The sequence below is a fragment of the Microcaecilia unicolor genome, chromosome 2, assembly GCF_901765095.1.
Source record: "Microcaecilia unicolor chromosome 2, aMicUni1.1, whole genome shotgun sequence".
Taxonomy (NCBI): domain Eukaryota; kingdom Metazoa; phylum Chordata; class Amphibia; order Gymnophiona; family Siphonopidae; genus Microcaecilia; species Microcaecilia unicolor.
This window is the reverse complement of record NC_044032.1, coordinates 289,626,124-289,646,885: the sequence shown is the minus strand read 5'-3', so window position 1 is coordinate 289,646,885 and position 20,762 is coordinate 289,626,124. Positions and strand designations below refer to the sequence as shown.

Genomic DNA, 20,762 nt, shown 5'->3' with positions numbered 1-20,762 from the left:
ATGTGCTCATCGAGGGCAGACACCAGGAAAGGCTGGGGTACCAGTTCAGCCACAGGTTGCAGAGCTTCTGGCACCTTCTGTATGGAGGGAGAGCAGTCCTCCAGGTGCCAACATTTCTCAGGTGTTGAATCCTTTGATGCCCCGGAGCTCCTGGCAGCATGCATCGAGGGTGATCAATGCAGATGCTTCTTTGCCTTCGCCTGCAACTTGTCATCGAGGCTCCTCGGTTCCGACGAGGATGACGTTGAATCCACACATTGCCTTGAGATTGGGTCCAACAATGGATGGTCCTGGGGGCCCTGCACAGCAGGAGGTTTTGAGGCAGGTGAAGACCCACTCAATGCTTCACTGCTCCCAGTGTCCAAGGGTCTAGTAGTAGCCATGATTACAGACGCTCCTGATGTCGGTGCAATGCCTGATGTCGATGCCAACGCCTCCAACCTCGATGCCGATGTCGAGGAACCGGACTTGGCTCCAAAAATCTTTTCTCATTGAGCATCTCTGAAAACTTGGAGCTCTGAATCCATACTAGGATGATGTAAACAACCAAATTGGTATGAAAAATGTAAAAAATGATGTGTTACCAATGAGTAAAGCAATTTAGCTAAGGTGGGTTTATTAGCTATAGTGCAAAAATTACTAGGAAACGTTGAATGTTAAACTTGTTCCCTAATAAGATTGGGAACAAAATACACAGTGCTCGCAAGGAAAATGTCCAAATTGCTGAGTCTCACCCTATGATAAAGATATAGGGTCTTGATATAGGATCTTGATAAAATGAATGTACCACAAAGTCTCTAATGTTTCTGCCTACATGCAAAGTGATGCATGTAGGGAAGAGGAACCCAAACTATAGATTCAAGATGCAAGGTTCCACATTAGGAGTCACAGCCCAAGAAAAGGATTTAGGTAGCATTGAAGATACATTGAAACCCTCTGTTCAGTGTGCAGCAGTGGATAATAAAGGAAACAGAATATTAGGAATTATTAAGAAAAGAATGGAGAACAAAACTGAAAATATAATACCTTTATATCGTTCCATGGTGCGACTTCACCTTGAATATTGTGTGCAATTTTGGTCTCTGCATCTCAAAAATGATAGCAGAATTAGAAAAGGTACAGAGAAGGGCAACAAAAATGATGAAGGGGATAGAACGAATACCCTATGAGGAAAGGCTAAAGATGCTAGGAATCTTCAGCATGAAGAAGAAACAGCTGAGATAACAAATGATAGAGGTCTAGAAAATACTTAGTGGAGTGGAATAGGTAGACGCAAATCGCTTGTTTATTCTTTCCAAAAATACAAGAACTAGGGGGCATGCAATGAAGCTAAGTAGTATATTTAAAACAAATTGGAAAAAATATTTCTTCACTCAGCTTGTAATTAAACTCTGGACATCACTGCCAAAGAACATAAGTCCATAAGCCATTATTAAGATGGATTTGGGAAAATCCACTGCTTATTCCTGGAATAAGCAGCATAAAATCTGTTTTTACTCTTTTTGGGATCTTGCCAGGTGGTGACCTAGATTGACCACTGTTAGAAACAGGATGCTGGGTTTGATGGATCTTCGGTCTGACCCAGAATGGCGATACTTACGTTAAATACTGGAGATATTTGAAAAACATCAAGTAATTTTAACATGTTGCAATGACATATAATACTTTTCTTTAATAAATGAATCACAGGTGAGAACACAAACAATCCTGTTCACATGTTTTCTATTAACAGATAACACTAAATAACTCCTGTCAACTCATCTGGCACTTATATAGGCTTTAATTATTGCATCTGGATAGTGCCTTTTCTGAAACCGTTGCATCATAAGATGTAATTGATATTTAAATTCTTGAATAGTAAAATAGGTGGCAACATTTCAAAATAATTGGGTGTATCAAACATAATACAAATTACTCCTCCCTGGATAGATTGGAGGAACTCCAGAACATAATTTTTTTTTTTTTATAAAGCTAAAATTGCCAAAAAAACCACAATTTTGTAGATGGAATAGCATGTGGCAAGGTTTTTTTAACCACTCGCATAGGGGCATTTACAGCAGACATTTGGGGAATGTTCAATTCAATTCAACTTAGGTCTTATATACCGCTGATATCCCCTGTCTAGGGTTCAGTGCGGGGTACAACATTAGTGGAACAACAGTTACATTTTCATAAATAGATTAATGGGTGAATACAATTCTTGTTGGAAAGATATGATGTCATAGAACGTTATGCGGTGAGATTATGTCTGTGTTAAATTCAGTATTTCTATAGTCCATTTGGGTGTTGGTGATTGGTATTATATAGCAGTCTTTGGGAAGAAGAAGGTTTTTAGCTTCTTTTGTAAGCTAGTTATTCTCTGTTCTGATAGCCAGAGAGAGTAAGTTCCATAATGTGATCCCTGCCACTGAGAAGGGTAAGTCAAAGATCTTCTGAGATCGGATTCCCCTGTGAAATGGTCGGGCTAGGATCAGTTGTTCTTTTAGTATGTTGGAGTGAATAGTGGAAATAGATGAGGTGTTGATCAGGAGGAGATCAGAGGTTGTACCTTGAAGAATCTGAAAGAATAGACAGGTAACCTTTTTCAGCTATTGGTAGCCAGTATAGTTTTGCAAGGTAAGGTGAGACACTGGTGTATCTGTCCAGTTTGAAGATTAGTCTTACCACTGTGTTCTGTATAATCTGTAGTTTTTTTTTATATTTGCTCCTAATGCCAAGAAATAGGGCATACCCAATCAGTAGCTAATTTTCATTCAATGAAATTCAACACGAATCCCAAAACTACATCAACTAGAATATTATTTCTATGGGATCCAGTAGAGATTCAGTGAAGTAACTTTTTATTCAAAACCAAAGATTCTTCAGCAAAATATTCTCACTTTTACTTTTACCCAATTTTGGTGACCTCAGCGGTGCTCATTGCTCAAGATGTATATATAGCAATGTAATTAGCACCAACTTCTTCATCAGCACACCTGATTATTACATTTTTAATATATTTTTTCTACTACTTATTTTTACTTATCTTTTTATATCAGACCCAGGGGCTCTGTTGTCCGACATGCATGTTTCGCAAGTGCGAGCTGTATCAAGGACATTCCCCTCAAGTCTCCCTATGAAAAGGGTTTGGTCCCGATAAATAATAGCAGAGCTGGCGCTAAGGGAGACTTGAGGGGAATGTCCTTGATACAGCTCGCACTCGCAAAACATGCATGTCGGACAACAGAGCCCCTGAGTCAATAAGTAGTAGAAAAAATATATAAAAAATTTAATAATCGGGTGTGCCGATGAAGAAGTTGGTGCTAATTACATTGCTATATATACATCTTGAGCAATGAGCACCGCTGAGGTCACCAAAATTGGGTAAAAGTAAAAGTGAGAATATTTTGCTGAAGAAATAGGGCATTGCAGTAGTCCAGGTGTGGTAAGATAAGCATTTGTACCAGTAATGCAAAGGCATTTTGATCAAAGAATGACCTGACTAAACGAAGTTGTCTCATCTTAAGCATTGTTTTCTTCCATAATTGGTTGATATGGGATGTGAGTGATAGGGAAGAGTCAAGGATGACTCCAAGCACTCTTGCTTCTGATTCAGCTAGGAAGGTGATGTTGTTGGGTATTGAAGATGGGACCTCAGTTCCTTGATTCTGGAACCATATAATCTTAGTCTTTTGGGTATTCAATTTCAGTTTGTTTGCTAGGGCCCAGGTCTGGATAGAAGTCATCCCGATTATTACTGATCAGGTAGGATCTTGGTGTGAGGATGTCAGAGGTAGAAGGAGCATGATGTCATCCGCGTATTATAGTAGTAGTTCTCCTGATCCCAGGTAAATAGAGCTAAGGAAAGACATGAAGAAGTTGAACAGGATAGGAGATGGCGGGGAACCATGGGGAACCCCACATTTTGTAATCCAGTATTTAGAAAGGGTTTTGTTTTGTTTTACTGAGTAGCTTCGGTTTGAGAAGAATTCGTTGAACCATTTGAGAACTTGGCCAGTAAATCAAATCTGATTCAGATGATCTAGTAGCATTATGTGATCTACTGTGTCGAATGCTGCTGAAATTTCGAACTGAAGTAGAAGCACCTGATCCCCCTTGCACAGGTATTGTTTGACATACGTTGTTTGCACTAGGAGCAGGGTTTCAGTGCTGTGTGCAGATCTGAATCTGAATTGAGATTGGTGTAGTGTAGAGAATGTGTCCAGATATTTGGAGAATTGTTTACTTACATATGATTCAATCATTTTTGTAAAGAGTTGTATATTCGCCACTGGGCGATAATTTGCAGCAGAGGTTGAGTCTAATCCTGATCCCTTTAAAAGTGGTGTGAGGACGATTTTGCCCATATCTGAAGGAAGAGAGCCAGAGAGGCTCATTTTCAAAAGCACTTAGACTTACAAAGTTACGTGGAGGGGCATTTTCAAAAGAGACGCCCTCGTTTCGATTTGGACGTCCTCGCAAAATGTCCTGATCCAGGGGTGGGGTCGAAAAAAGATGGACGTCCATCTTTTGTTTCGATAATAGGGTCAGGGACGTCCAAATCTATTACTACTACTACTTAACATTTCTAGAGCGCTACTAGGGTTACGCAGCGCTGTACAAATTAATAACTAAGGACGGTCCCTGCTCAGAAGAGCTTACAATCTAAAGGACGAAATGTCAAGTTGGGGTAGTCTAGATTTCCTGAGTAGAGGTGTTGTGATTTGGTTCCCAAAGCGACATTGAAGAGTTGGGCTTTGAGCAATGATTTGAAGATGGGTAGGGAGGGGGCCTGGCGTATGGGCTCAGGGAGTTTGTTCCAAGCATGGGGTAAGGCGAGGCAGAAAGGGCGGAGCCTAGAGTTGGCGGTGGTGGAGAAGGGTACTGAAAGGAGGGATTTGTCTTGAGAGCGGAGGTTACGGGTAGGGACGTAAGGGGAGATGAGGGTAGAGAGGTAAGGAGGGGATGCAGATCGAGTGCATTTGTAGGTTAGAAGGAGAAGCTTGAACTGTATGCGGTATCTGATCGGAAGCCAGTGAAGTGACTTGAGGAGAGGGGTGATATGAGTATATCGGTCAAGGCGGAAGATAAGACGTGCGGCAGAGTTCTGGATGGACTGAAGGGGGGATAGGTGGTTAAGTGGGAGGCCGGTGAGGAGTAGGTTGCAGTAGTCAAGGCGAGAGGTAATGAGAGAGTGGATGAGAGTTCGGGTGGTGTGCTCAGAGAGGAAGGGGCGAATTTTGCTAATGTTGTAGAGGAAGAAGCGACAGGTCTTGGCTATCTGCTGGATATGCGCAGAGAAGGAGAGGGAGTCGTCGAAGATGACACCGAGGTTGCGGGCAGATGAGATGCGGATGATGAGGGTGTTATCAACAGAGATAGAGAGTGAAGGGAGAGGAGAAGTGGGTTTGGGTGGGAAAACAATAAGTTCAGTCTTGGCCATGTTCAGTTTCAGGTGGCAGTTGGACATCCAGGCAGCAATGTCGGATAAGCAGGCCAATACTTTGGCCTGGGTTTCCGCAGTGATGTCTGGTGTGGAGAGATACAGATGGTTGTCATCAGCATAAAGATGATAGTAGAAACCATGAGATGAGATCAGGGAGCCTAAGGAAGAGGTGTAGATTGAAAAAAGGAGGGGCCCAAGGACAGATCCCTGAGGAACTCCAACAGAGAGCGGGATAGGGGAGGAGGATGAACCATAAGAGTGTACTCTGAAGGTACGATGGGAGAGATAAGAGGAGAACCAGGAGAGGACAGAGCCCTGGAACCCAAAGGAGGACAGTGTGTCAAGAAGTAGGTTGTGATTGACAGTGTCAAAAGCGGCGGATAGGTGGAGGAGGATGAGGATGGAGTAGTGACCTTTGGATTTGGCGAGGAACAGGTCATTGCAGACTTTAGATAGTGCCGTTTCTGTCGAGTGTAGGGGGCGAAAGCCAGATTGAAGCGGATCGAGGATGGCATGAGAGGAGAGAAAATCAATGCAGCGGCTGTGAACGACGCGTTCAAGTATCTTGGAGAGGAAGGGTAGGAGGGAAATGGGGCGGTAGTTGGAGGGACAGGTAGGATCAAGAGATGTTTTTTTGAGGAGTGGTGTGACCACAGCTTGCTTGAAGGTGTCCGGGACAGTTGCAGTGTAAGGACAGTTGCAGTGGAGAGAAAGAGGTTAAGGATATGACAGATGGTGGGGGTGATAGTAGGAGCGATGGTGCTAAGTAGGTTGGTGGGGATGGAGGTGGTGGATTTCGAGGAGGAGAGGAGATGGGCGGCTTCCTCTTCGGTGATATCAAGAAAAGAGGAGAAGGAGGCCTGGGTTGGTTGGTTGAGAGAGTGGGTTATAGGATGAAGAGGAGGAGAAGGTTTGGTGGTGAATTCGAGGTTGATCTTCTGGACCTTGTCAAGGCAGTAGTCGGCCAGAGATTGAGGAGAGAATGAGGGGGGGGGGGGGGTGGGAGCAGAGGGCACTTTGAGGAGGGAGTTGAGGGCGGTGAAGAGACGACAAGGATTAGAGCTGAGGGAATTAGTCAATTGGGTGTAATAGTCCTGTTTGTCGAGGAATAGGGAGGATTGGAAGGAGGATAGCATGAATTTGAAGTGAATGAAATCAGTATGGGTGCGAGATTTCCTCCTGAAATTTGGTCGTCCCTAGATTTGGTCGTTTCTGATTTTCGGTGATAATCGAAGCCAAGGACGTCCACCTCAGAAATGACCAAATGCAAGCCATTTGGTTGTGGGAGGAGCCAGCATTTGTAGTGCACTAGTACCCCTGACATGCCAGGACACCAACTGGGCACCCTAGGGGGCACTGAAGTGGAATTCATAAATTGCTCCCAGGTACATAACTCTCTTACCTTGTGTGCTGGGCCCCCCAAACCCTCCCAAAACCCACTACCCACAACTGTACACCACTACAATAGCCCTTATAGGTGAAGGGAGCACCTAGATGTGGGTACAGTGGGTTTGTGGTGGGTTTTGGAGGGCTCGCTGTTTGCTCCACTATCCTAACAAGTAGGGGGGGTATGGGCCTGGGTCCGCCTGGCTGAAGTGCACTGCACCCACTAAAACTGCTCCAGGAACCTGCATACTGCTGTGATGGACCTGAGTATGGCATTTGAGGCTGGCATAGAGGCTGGCAATCAATATTTTGAAAGATGTTTTTTGAGGGTGGGAGGGGATTAGTGACCACTGGGGGAGTAAGGGGAGGTCATCTCCGATTCTCTCCTGTGGTCATCTGTTCATTTCAGGCACCTTTTTTGCCTTGGTTGTAAGAAAAACACTACCAGGTAAAGTCGTCCAAGTGTTCATCACGGACGTCCTTGTTTCTTTCGATTATGGGTCGAGGACGTCCAAGTGTTAGGCACACCCAAGTCCCGCCTTCGCTACGCCTCCGATATGCCCCTTTTAACTTTGGCCATCCCTGCGACGGAAAGCAGTTGGGGACGTCCAAAATCAGCTTTCGATTATACCGATTTGGACGACCCTGTGAGGACGCCCATCTTACAATTTATGTCAAAAGATGGGCGTCCTTCTCTTTCGAAAATGAGCCCGATAGTAACCTATGAAACTTTGTAAGTCTAAGTGCTTTGAAAATATGCCTCAGAGTCTAGTAGCCCGTTCAAGCAGTCTGTTAGCCAGTGAACCACTTCTGTTGGGGTAGTTTGGAACAGGAATTCTGTTCTGTTAATAGAAAGCATGTGAACATGATTGTTTGTGTTCTCACCTGTGAATGTTGGTGTATAAAGTCTCAATACCTGCTGTCACAAAAAAAGAATCAAAGGGTCCAGCATAATTCTACAACTGAATAATGACATCTGCAGAATCTCTAACATATGATGGTAGCAGAAGTAGAAAAGGTCTCAAAAAATGATCAACATACATTGGGACTGATTCTAATAATGAATTATTTGAGGAAAGTGATTGGCCGACCTGGTGGGTGTTGCAAATTATTGACCATAAGGATAGACATGACTTAATGGGGCATAGTAAATATGAATTTTGCAAAGTGAAGTTTTGCCACACCAATCTGTTAGATATGTTTGAAGGTTAATAAGCATGAATAAGGATGAACCAGTTGATAACAGTGTACCTGGATTTTCAGAAAGCAGTTGAAAAAGTCTCTCAGAAGAGACTCCTAAAGAAATTAAAAAGTTGTGATATGAGATGATGCCTTTTTGTGTATAAGGTACCAATTAAAAGATAGGAAAAAAGAATAGGTCTAAATGTTCAGTTTTAGCAATAGATAAAGGTAAATAGTGGATCCAATGATCACTAGTGGAACTGGTGCTTTTTAACATCTTAGTAAATGATCTGAAAAAGGGAGCAATGATTCATAATTTAAAGTTGTTAAATCATGAGCAAATTGTGAGAAATTGCAGGAGGGCATTAGAAAATGAGGAATTTAAATGGCAGATGAAATGTGGAGCCCCATTTTACATAGAAGGTAAAGATCAGAATTGTGACATCCAGGTAAGGATGTGCTCAGTTCCGGTGGTATTTTAGGAAACAATCTGCTGACATAGAACCTTTTCTAAAATAGGAGTGCATGTGTATTTTCTGGCACATGTAACATGAGCAGCCATTTTACAGCTATACATGTTGACTAAATGAAAAACATGGCAGCTTCCATGTGGAGCAGCTGACACTTACATGTAGAAGTGGCAATTTTATAACTGCTATGTGTAAGTGGTGCCACTTCCATGTGTATCTGCTCTTATTTTACAAACCTACAGTATATGTGAAAATGCCCAAAGTAGTGAGGCTGCAATTGTAAAGTGGCTCCATTTTGCAGGAGGAAATAAACTACATTGGATTAAGAAGAATGACTCCATTAATTTCCAGCCCATTTCTCACATACCTTTTCTTTTGAAACTTAGGAAGAAAGGTGTGTTTTATCAACCACATGACCATGTTGAATCCTCACTACTTCTGCAACCCAAGCAACCAGGTTTGCGTCACGGCCATTCAACAGAAACTGTTCTTGCTTTTCTGCTAAATGATATCCACTCTGCTTTTGATAGGGGACTGCACATTCTTTTGATCTCACTAGACTTGACTGCTGCTTTTGACCTTGTGGATCATTTCTTGCTTTTATCATGTCTGGCTTCTATTGGTATCTCTGGCACCGTTCTTTCATGGTTTACCTCTCTTCTCTCAAATTGTACTTAAGTATTGCCACACTGGGACAGACCAAAGGTCCATCAAGCCCAGCATCCTGTTTCCAACAGTGGCCAATCCAGGTCACAAATACCTGGCAAGATCCCAAAAAAGTACAAAACATTCTATACTGCTTATCCCAGAAATAGTGGATTTTCCCCAAGTCAATTTATAGTTCAGACTTCTCAAGGTAACTCTTCATCCCAAACCCTCCACTGTGGTGTCCTGCAGGGTTCCATTCTTTCCTCCCTTTTTTTCAACATTTTTCTATCCTCATTAGCCCTTTTGATCCAGAACCTAGGAATTGCTTTTTGGAGTGGAGTGGCCTAGTGGTTAGGGTGGTGGACTTTGGTCCTGGGGAACTGAGGAACTGAGTTCAATTCCCACTTCAGGCACAGGCAGCTCCTTGTGACTCTGGGCAAGTCACTTACTACTACTACTACTACTTAACATTTCTAAAGCGCTACTAGGGTTACGCAGTGCTGTACAATTTAACATAGAAGGACAGTCCCTGCTCAAAGAGCTTACAATCTAAAGGACACATGAACAGTCAGTCTGATAGGGGCAGTCAAATTGGGGCAGTCTGGATTTCCTGAAAGGTAAGAGTTAGGTGCCGAACGCAGCATTGAAGAGGTGGGCTTTAAGCAAAGACTTGAAGATGGGCAGGGAGGGGGCTTGGCGTAAGGGCTCGGGAAGGTTGTTCCAAGCATAGGGTGAGGCGAGGCAGAATGAGCGGAGCCTGGAGTTGGCGGTGGTGGAGAAGGGTAATGAGAGGAGGGATTTGTCCTGTGAATGGAGGTTTCGGGCGGGAACGTAAGGGGAGATGAGGGTAGAGAGGTAGTGAGGGGCAGCAGACTGAGTGCATTTGTAGGTAAGAAGGAGAAGCTTGAACTGAATGCGGTATCTGATTGGAAGCCAGTGAAGTGACCTGAGGAGAGGGGTGATATGAGTATATCGGTTCTGGCGGAATATAAGACGTGCAGCAGAGTTCTGAACAGATTGAAGGGGGGCTAGGTGGCTAAGTGGGAGGCCGGTGAGGAGTACGTTGCAGTAGTCAAGGCGAGAGGTAATGAGAGCGTGGACGAGAGTTCGGGTGGTGTGTTCAGAGAGGAAAGGGCGAATTTTGCTGATGTTAAAGAGGAAGAAGCGACAGGTCTTGGCTATCTGCTGGATATGCGCAGAGAAGGAGAGGGAGGAGTCAAAGATGACTCCGAGGTTGCGGGCAGATGAGACGGGGAGGATGAGGGTGTTATCAACTGAGATAGAAAGTGGAGAAAGAGGAGAAGTGGGTTTTGGTGGAAAGACGATGAGCTCGGTCTTGGACATATTCAGTTTCAGGTGGCGGTTGGACATCCAGGCAGCAATGTCGGATAAGCAGGCTGATACCTTTGCCTGGGTCTCCACGGTGATGTCTGGTGTGGAGAGATAAAGCTGGGTGTCATCAGCATAGAGATGATACTGGAAACCATGAGATGAGATCAGGGAGCCCAGGGAAGATGTGTAGATTGAGAAGAGAAGGGGTCCAAGGACAGACCCCTGGGGAACACCAACAGATAGCGGGATGGGGGTGGAGGAGGATCCATGAGAGTGAACTCTGAAGGTGCAGTGGGAGAGATAGGAGGAGAACCAGGAGAGGACAGAGCCCTGGAACCCAAATGAGGACAGTGTGGCAAGAAGTAAATCACGATTGACAGTGTCAAAAGCGACTTAACCCTCCATTGCCCCATGTAAGCCACATTGAGCCTGCCATGAGTGGGAAAGTACGGGGTACAAATATAACAAAAATAAAATAAATAAAAATATATCTATGCAGATGATATACTTTTGCTCTCGATTTGTGATCCAGCCACACCTGATTTGTCACCTATACAGGGTGGTCTCGATTCTATTGATCTCTAGCTCTCTACCAATCAACTGGTCTGTAACCCCTCTAAATCTTTAGCCCTCTGGCTGATAAGATCCAGTGTCTCTCCTTCTCTTAGTCCTTATATCCATGGTTCACCAATAAAGTTAGTAGACTCCTTAAGATATTTAGGAGTCATTTTGGATACCCAACTTTCTTTTGCCCCACAGATCTCTTCTGTTGTTTGCTCCTGTTTTAACTCTTTTTGTGCTATTCGCTGCCTCCGTCTCTTTGTTGATGACTCTTGTGCTATTCTTCTCCATGCCCTAGTAATCTGAAAACTCAACTACTGCAATATTATTATGCTGGTCTTCCCTTCACACTCACAAAAAAATTACAGACCAGTGAAAATACTGCCATTCATATACTTTCCTGTGTCCGTCACTTTGATCATATCACCCTTCTTCTCAAACAACATTATTGGCTTCCTATCTCTTTTCGTATCCAGTTCAAGATCTTGACATTCTCATGAAGCCCTTTTCTCTTCTGTCTACCTCTCTTCCCTGATTGTCATTTACAGACCCAGCTGTATCGTCTGCTCTGCTACAGCCTATCAGCTCTCTCTCCCTACTTTAGCTCACACTAGGCTGCAGTTACTTCCCGCTCAGCTTTCTTTTCTTCGAGTCCTTCCTTATGGAACTCTCTGCCTTTACTCTACACGCTGAGCAATCTTACCAGCAATTTAAAACCACCCTGAAGACTCACCGTTTTACTAAAGCCTTTTTGTAGGCCCATTTTTCTAACAACTTGGTCAGCATTCTGACGGTTTTATGATTCCACATCTGTTTCTCTACCCTATTTTCTGTCTAACACTGTTCTTGCTTTTCTTAATTTAGTTGGAGTTCCTTTCATTTTATGTATTGATATTAACCCACTTGTTAACCACTTTGATTGTATATCAAACCCTTAAGAAATTAAACTAATCGTATAAAGCCCTGGCCAAAATGAGCAGTTTCAAAAAACCTATTCTTTCCTTTGAACTAGTGTAAAACCAGATATGGAAGTTTTTCTCAGTACAAGAGTATTCCCTTTGTAAATGGTGTAATACCATCCAGATTTTAGTACCACTCAAGCCAATCCCAAACTAGGGTTACCATATGGGTCCAGAAAAAGGAGGACGGATTGAGCCAGCCGGGTTTTACTTCCATTGTTTTCAAGCAATGGAAGTAAAACCCGGCTGGCTCAATTACTTCCATTGAAAGCAATTGCTTTCCATTGAAAGCAATGGAAGTAAAACCAGGCTGGCTCAATCCATCCTCCTTTTTCTGGACCCATATGGTAACCCTATCCCAAACCATATTCCCTTGAAATCTCTGTGTGGTATAGATCTCCATGTGTAAATAGCAGCGTTCTGAAATCTGTATTTACACGTATATGCAATATACATGTGTAAATATTACTATTTGCATTTGGATCTGGGATTTGGATCTGGGATTCATATTCATTCTTTTGCTGATGCAGTGCAGCTTAGTAAACAGGGGGGTAAGAGTTTAAATCAATCGCAATGGGTCCACAATGCAGATGCACATTCTTGACAAATTCAGGGCACTGCGACCATATTACACCAATTCTCACTGCTTTGCATTGGTTGCCTGTTGAAAAATATTGCAAGTTCAAATTGTTGAGTCTTGCCTTTAAAATATTTCTTGAGTTGGATCCTGGGTATTTTTTGTTGAAAATTTCCAAGTATGTACTCAATCATCCATTACATTCCCAAGGGAAAAATGTTTTGCTCTTTCTTCAGCTAAATCCTGTCATCTTGAACGAGTACACTCTTGTGCTTACTCCTATTTAGTTTTTTTTTTCCTTTTGGAATAAGCTTCCTCCCTTTTGTTGATGATTTATTGGGGTTTAAGAAAGCTGTTAAAAAAAACTGCACTCTATAATTAAACTATAATTTATGGGTTATGTGATTTTTAGGAAAACTGTATTTTTAATTAAGGGTTATGTGATTTTATTTTTTATTTTTTTGTAAAATTTCTCTACAACATCAGAACACAACACAGTATTACAAAATATGAAAATGCAGAGAACAATCCAGACACAAAGCAAACATTCATTGTATAGAACAGCAAAGCTCTAACAAAAGCTGCTAAAACAACGCCACGAATATGGTCCCGTCCAGTGGTATTTTTAAATAAAAATCCCATACAAAACATGCACACTTTCACACACCATTGGAAAATCTCCACCACACATCCAAACAACCGAACATCCCTGACTCCACACCCCAGCCACCCCACATTGTAAGACTTCATGTGTATGGGTCAGGTGAAGGGGATGAAAACCTAGCCAGATACTGGTGCCATAAGGCTGTGTTTTGATAAAACTCTAGGTTACTATGCTTATGATACGTGGAGATTTAAAATTTAGCTATTTCCTGCATTTGCTGCTCCCATCTGGCTATCGGGGGTGCCTCCTCAGATGCCCAATATTATAAGATTTATTATTATTATTATTTTTTTTTTTTTTACCAAGAGTACCACCAGATAAAGGAATTTGCGATGTGGAAGGGAGATATTTTGGGCTATTAAACCTCCCTTGGCCCCTTAAATAAGGGCTCATAATCCCAAATAATCTGACCAGGCACGAGCTGATACAAAATCACCAATGTTTTACACTAGATACCTAGGCTCGGGCATTCTAAAAAGGAATGAATAAGAGTCTCCCTACCCACTTTGCATCGCTGACATTGGCCATCTGCCCATAGACCATATCTCACCCCCTAAGCGAGACCAATATGCTCTATGGAGTATTTTAAACTAGGTCTACTGTAAATCTACAGATTTAACTAAATCATAGATATTCAAAAAGAGCTCAAAAATTGTGGATAGTCATATGCCAGTCCCAGGTCCCTATTCCAAAGCTGTATAAGACAGTTCACCCCAGGGGGGTAAGAGAAATTTTAAGTAATCTATACCAAGTAGAAACTTTATTCAAGCTGAATAATACCCTCGTAAGATAAGGATCCAATCTACCCTCTTGCCAAGCGGATCCATATTTCCTTGCAACGTGCTCCAATAGTGTTGTGCTTGAAGATAAGGATAAAGATGTGTGTGAGGAAGATGCCATTGCTCCTACACCACTGAGAAAGTAGGAAAGGGACCCTCTCCCAGCTCCAAAAAAATGTCACAGGGATCCGCAACCCCATTCTAGTCCAGTCTCTAAAGGGCGTAGCTCCTAGACCCAAGGGGAAATCCATATTACCTTCAAATTGAAGCAAGGGGGAGGCCTCTCTGAAGATCAAACTCCCAGTGAGTATTCCATTAACCAACAATCAAGCCTGTGAGCAGGTATACAGAGAGTGCACCCAGGAGAGAAAACGTCTCTCCAAGCTGTACTTGCCTAACACCCAAAACAAATACTCTCAGGAGATGCTATCAAATGCTTTTTCCATATCGAGACTGACCCCTTCGACCTCTGTGTTCGTGATTAACAACCAGTGCCTTGATCAAATTCATAGAGGCATATGTGCCCGGGACAAACCCAACCTGATCTGCATGAATAAATTAAGGGAGGTAACAGTTCAATCTCCGTGCCATAATGGTCGTCAGCAATTTAGCATCTTGATTAAGCAGGGAAATAGGCCTGTATGACCCCACCTGTGCCGGGTCTTTGCCAGGTTTAGGGAGTAAGACAACATATGCTAGATTAGGTCTAGTATCTACCCATCCCTTCAAATCATTAAATATTCTACATAATGGTGCCACCATCAAATCCCCCTAAAGCTTATAGTATTCAGGACCAAAACCATCGGGTACGGGAGCTTTTGCCAGCTTCAGCAACTTGATTCCCAACCTGACTTCCCTTTCACTTTGAGAGGCATCCAAGGCATGCAATTGTTCCTCAGAAAGGGTAGGCAGAAGATGATCATGAAAAAACCTGTCCCTGTCTGTCTCCATTAATAGCCTCCTAGTATATAAGGTCTTATAAAATTGGAGCAACTGGTCCCCTATCTGAGCTTCATCAGTGTAACATCTCCCCTGATTGTCCTTAATGTAGAATCACCTACTTTTTTCTACAGGGTCTCATTACATTGGCTAAAAGCTTGCACGCAAATAGGTATGGAACCCAGGATCCTGATACAGGGCAGAGGTGTAGCTAGGTGGGGCGCAAGGGGAGCAGTCGCTCTCCAAAAATAATTTTGGATGAAAAGGCATCTATGTAGCTCAGCCCTTCAGGCTCACACCAGTGCCTATGTGACAGAAGATCTGCTTTCCCTGACATCAAAACCTGGCTACGCTTCTGATACAGGGATAGAAGAAATCTCCACACCCTCTCCTTTGGCTCAGCTACAACAAACAATATGTACATCCCTTGTGTGATGATATTGCAAATTTGGGGTTAAAGTTTTAGGATGTATGATAATGACCTCACTGCTCATTTCTCCATATTTGGACAATGTGAATATTACTTTAACTTTGATAACGGGTTGGACTTTAATTTAGGAAAAACAGATTATGGTGTTATGAAAAAAAATGTCTCTTGGAATTTCTAGGTGTCTACCTTGTTAATGCTAATTTCTGTGTCCTTTGGTAATTCCACGCTATCCGATGCTACTGTGCTGAACATGTAAATATGATCATCACAATCATGTCATGCCCCTGTTATTTTAGCACCACTACGATTCTGATCCTGGTCCACAAAACCCTGTATACCAGTATACCACACTACCTATCCCTTGTGATCATTCCACATGTTCAATCGCAGCTTCTTCGTTCATTGCATGAACATTGGCTATTGCTTCCCCCAGCAACTCATGCAAGATTGCACCTTGTTGCATTGCTTCTCACTCTTCAAGTCAAATCTTAATATAGTAGGTCAGATATTAAAATCCACCTGTTTTCTCTTGCTTTTAATGGTTCACAGTTACCAGCTCAGGGTTTGATAGGGCTGATCTGTTGGTGCCTGTATTTCTTCTTATAGTTCCTTCTAAGTGATAGTTTTCTGTTTCCTTTTTCCTCTCTTTGCTATCCTATTAATTTAATGGAGCTCTTTTCTTTTTTATGTTTTAGGTGTGAACTGCTTTTGTTTGAATGGTAATATAGTGTGCCACAATAAACAACAATCCTGATATGGTTTTATTAGTGCAAGAAGTACAGTATTTGGGTGTTTTATTGAACACAGATCTTTCTTCCACACCACATATTAGACTAGTTATCAAATGTACTTTTTCATAAACTTCAGCTATTATATAAGCTACAAGCACATTTATTGGTGGATAACTTTCATACAGAATTTCAACTTCTTGTACTGAAGCCTTTGGGTTATTGTAATAATTTATTTAAGGCACCCAGCCACATTGGCAATAGCTTTACAGTCTGTTCAGTTTATAGTTTATTAACCTTTAATATACTGTAATACATAATAAAATATCAAAGTGGTTTACAATTTAAAACATTAAAAATATAAAACATTAGAAAAACTCCATAGTCAACAGGAAAGATAAAAAAAGAGCAAAGCCACACAAACTGGTATTCCCCCCCCCCCCCCCCCCCCAAAGTCACTCTTCATCTACAAACCCTCCCCAGAAACCCCAGGAAATGCCAAAGAACAAAAAAAGAGCTTTCAACAAACGTCAAAAGCAAGATAGAGTTCTTCCCCCCCCCCCCCCCCCCCTCTCCCCCTCAGCTTTACTGGATATCTGTTCCAAAGTTTGGGGCCAGCTACAAAGAATGCATGCCCTCGAGTCCTACTTAGGTGGTCCTGTTTCACACCCGGAACTTCCAAAATAACCTATCCCCAGACTGCAACATCTGCTGGGGAACATACGTTCTTACTAATGACACAAGCACATCAGGGAGTCATTCATAATATACTTTATGCAACAATATTATGATCTTAAACTTAATACGGAACTCCACTGGTAACCAATGGTGAAAAACAAAGGAGAGTAACATGATCCATCTTTCCCAACTTCCCCAACAGCCAAATGGCTGTATTCTGCATTGTCTGCAGTTTTTTCAAAATACTATGTGGCAGACCAATCAGTACTGTATTTGCATAGTCAAGATGAGACAAACAATGAGTGCATTAAAAGCACAAAACCTTTTCCATCAACATACCCTCGAATGGCTTGTAATTTTCGCAAGACCATATACCCACATTTAACCATCATATTCACCTGTACTACAAAGTCCAGACAATAATCTAACCGGACCCCCAAATACTTAAAGGAATCCATAATTAACACATCAGCCCCTAACAATTGCACAGTAGTCCCTGGATGATCCCGCAAGTCTGTTACCCAGCAGGCCACTATCTTACACACATTTAACACCATAGAATAATTACTTAACCACTGACCTACACCCCAAAAACAGGCTTGGACTATAGTCAGATGTAAGACAACGGAGACACTCATGCCACCAACAGAAAATCACCCACAAAAACATATGGACTAATTCCAAATGTTTCTATCAGATCCACCAAAGGACGAAGAAAAATATTAAATATCATTGGCGATAATGGCGAACCTTGTGGCACCCCATGTTGCACACATTGTGGAAATGAAGTTTCCAAACCATCTACCACCATAAATGTATGATCTGATAGAAAACTGGAAAACCATGATAACACTGTACCACCCATCCCAATATCAGATAACTGTTGAAGCAATAAAGAATGGTCCACCATGTCGAACGCCAAAGTCAGATTCAAAGATACCAAAAGTACTACATCACCAGTATCCAATATACCATGCAACTCACTAAGGAGTGTAACCAAATTCATCTCTGTACTGCATTCCCGACAAAGTGCAGCCTGTCTAGAATGCAAAATGGAATGTGACTCCACAAAATTCACCAGCTGAGAAACTATGACCTTCTCTAATAGTTTCATTAAAGCACATAAGTTAGAAATGGGACAATAAGGGTCCAACTTTAAAGGATCCAATAACTTATTTTTTAGAATTGGAGAAACAATTGCATGCTTCCATAACTGTGGTATATTACCCTCTTACCAACAAACCATTCTGGGGGTACAGTAGCCAAAGCAGTGGTACATGATCCAGTGAAGGAGTAGTTTTCCTGATCTGCTTCGCTATTTTCTCCAACCATTTCAGTGAAACCAACTCAAAATCATGCCAGCAAACCTGCTCAACCAACATCTCCTTTTCTCCCAAGGAAACTATGCCATTCAAACCATCTACCAAAGGACCATCTACACATAACTTTGCTACTTTTTCCATAGAGAGGTGTGGTAGCCGTGTTAGTCCACTCTTAAAGGTTATCAATAGAAATCAAACAAAATAAAACATGGAAAAGAAAATAAGATGATACCTTTTTTATTGGACATAACTTAATACATTTCTTGATTAGCTTTCGAAGGTTGCCCTTCTTCGTCAGATCGGAAATAAGCAAATGTGGTAGCAGATAGTATATATAAGAGAAACATCAAAGCATTACTTTGACAGTCTGACAGAGTGGGAGGGTGGGGGTATGCATGGGGACATCAGAGCATGTCATTGATATTTTAACAGGATGGGTGTTGGTAGGTGAGAGGAGGGTGATAAACAGAGAAATACAACTTTATGGTTTATAATGGGCTAGAAAACCCAGATCCTTATTAAGTCCTGTCTGTTGGGTGTCAAAATATTCAATCATTCTTACTTCAAAGGTCTTACGTTCCTGTATTGTTTTAAAATTACCTTTCAGTATTCTTACTGTGAAAACACTGGTGCAGTGTTCTGGTCTTGTAAAGTGTTGACCCACAGGAGTGGGGGCCTGACTGGCCCCGGCTATTTTCACATGACATCACATGAAAATAGCCAGGGCCAGTCAGGCCCCCACCCCTGTGGGCCAACACTTTACAAGACCAGAACACTGCACCAGTGATTTCACAGTAAGAATACTGAAATGCTCGTCAAGGCCAACTTTCTTTTTTCCATTATTGGCCGAAGCCGGCCATCTCGTGACCACGTCCCCATCCCGCCCGCTTCCTGCCTTCGCTACCTTACCGACACGCCCCCTTGAAGTTTGGCCGGCTCAGCGATGGAAAGCAGTTGGCGCCGACCAAAATCGGCTTTCGATTATACCGATTTGGCCGGCTTCAGGAGATCGCCGGCCATCTCCTGATTTGTGTGAGAAGGTGGCCGGCAATCTCCTTCGAAAATAAGCTGGATAGGTGCCTATGCACATCCAGCGCGAATCAAATTAGAACTACCGCACAGCTACCGCATGCCCCAGGCAGTAATTCCATTTTTGATGCACGCCCAAAACACGCAGTAGAAATTTTGTACCACTTGGTGCTTACCCGGCAGTAATCAGCAGTGTACGCGTGCTGATGATTACCACCCAGTTCATGTGTGAGACCTTACCACTAAGTCAATGGGTGGCGGTAAGGTCTCAGGCCAAAAATGGATGCGTGCTGGTTTTAATTTTGCCGCATGTCCATTTTCAGCCACAAAAAACGGCCTTTTTTGCAAGCATGCTAAAAAATGGACTTCCACACATCCAAAACACATGCCTATACCAGCACAGGCCATTTTTCGGCGCGCCTTAGTAAAAGAGCCCCTAAGTGTATTCTGTAACATGGTTCACATAAATTCAAAGTTATGAGCATGGAATGAGCGGGTCATGGGCGTTTCTAAAATCTATGCGCATTATTATAGAATACATCTGCTCTGTGCCTAATTTAGGTATTGGAATTTACTCTAAATAAAACATGACCAATGGACGTGACCAAATTTGGTCACATGGAGAGGCACTTGGCGTATTTTATATACCACATGGAAATTTAAGCCTATTCTATAAAATGTAGGCGTACTTTAGAGAATACGTCTAGGTGTACTTTTTTTCCACACAGATTTTTCAGGCGCCATATATAGAATCTAGCTCAAAACATCTAACCTTCTTAAACCCCCGTAGATCTGAATGAAACCAACGTGCCCAATTAGAACAATAGACCTTCACTCTACGTATAGGGGCAACTTCATCCAACACTCCATGCAAAACATCTGACCAGCCACAAGCCTTAGCTTCCAGCGATAACCCTTCAAAACTTGGGGGAAAATTCTGGCATAACGGGGATAACTGTTCTGATGCAACCCCATTTAAAAATCTAGAATAAATCTCTCCAGTAACCCGATGCTTCTCAGCACCTTTACCTCAAACAATAAAACCTTATGATCTGACCAAGACAATTCCTCCCAAACCACTTCCAAAATCACTATAGAAGAGAATAAATGAGTAAAAAGTAAATCCAATATGTCCCTTCTTGTGTGTTATCCACACCCAGTGAATCAAATCCAAAGAATGGTAAAAAGAATAAAACTCTGAAACTCTATGATCTCCCGGCTCATTCAAATGAACATTATAATCTCCCAAGATAACAATGACAGGATAAACAATTACTAATTCCGCCACCATCTGCAACAAATGATCCCAAACAATCGAAAGACTAAGGGGACAATAAAAAAAGTGCCACATAAATATGAAAAGGTCACTCCACTTGCACCAATAAAAATTATATGGCAAATTCTCCATCTTTAATTCAACTAAGGGCCAAACACTTCCAATCGCCAATCCTCCCCCCTTCCGCTGTGAACACACCCTAGATAATAATGTAAATCAAAAAGGAAAACTCTACTGCAAATAACACGCCCTCCCGGTTGTAACCAAGTCTTCACCAAACAAACCACTTCAACTAAGTAGTCATCTACCAAGTCATACAATATTTCAGTTTTAGATTTCAAAGACCTACAATTAACCAAAAGGAACTTCCCAGAAGT

General features: G+C 42.3%; 1 protein-coding gene across 3 annotated transcripts in view; it reads left to right on the top strand.

Moving 5' to 3' along the window:
• The window catches only part of LOC115463598 (protein Wnt-7b-like), a 110,339-nt gene that overhangs the window by 31,147 nt on the left and 58,430 nt on the right, over positions 1–20,762 (top strand). The window lies entirely within an intron of this gene.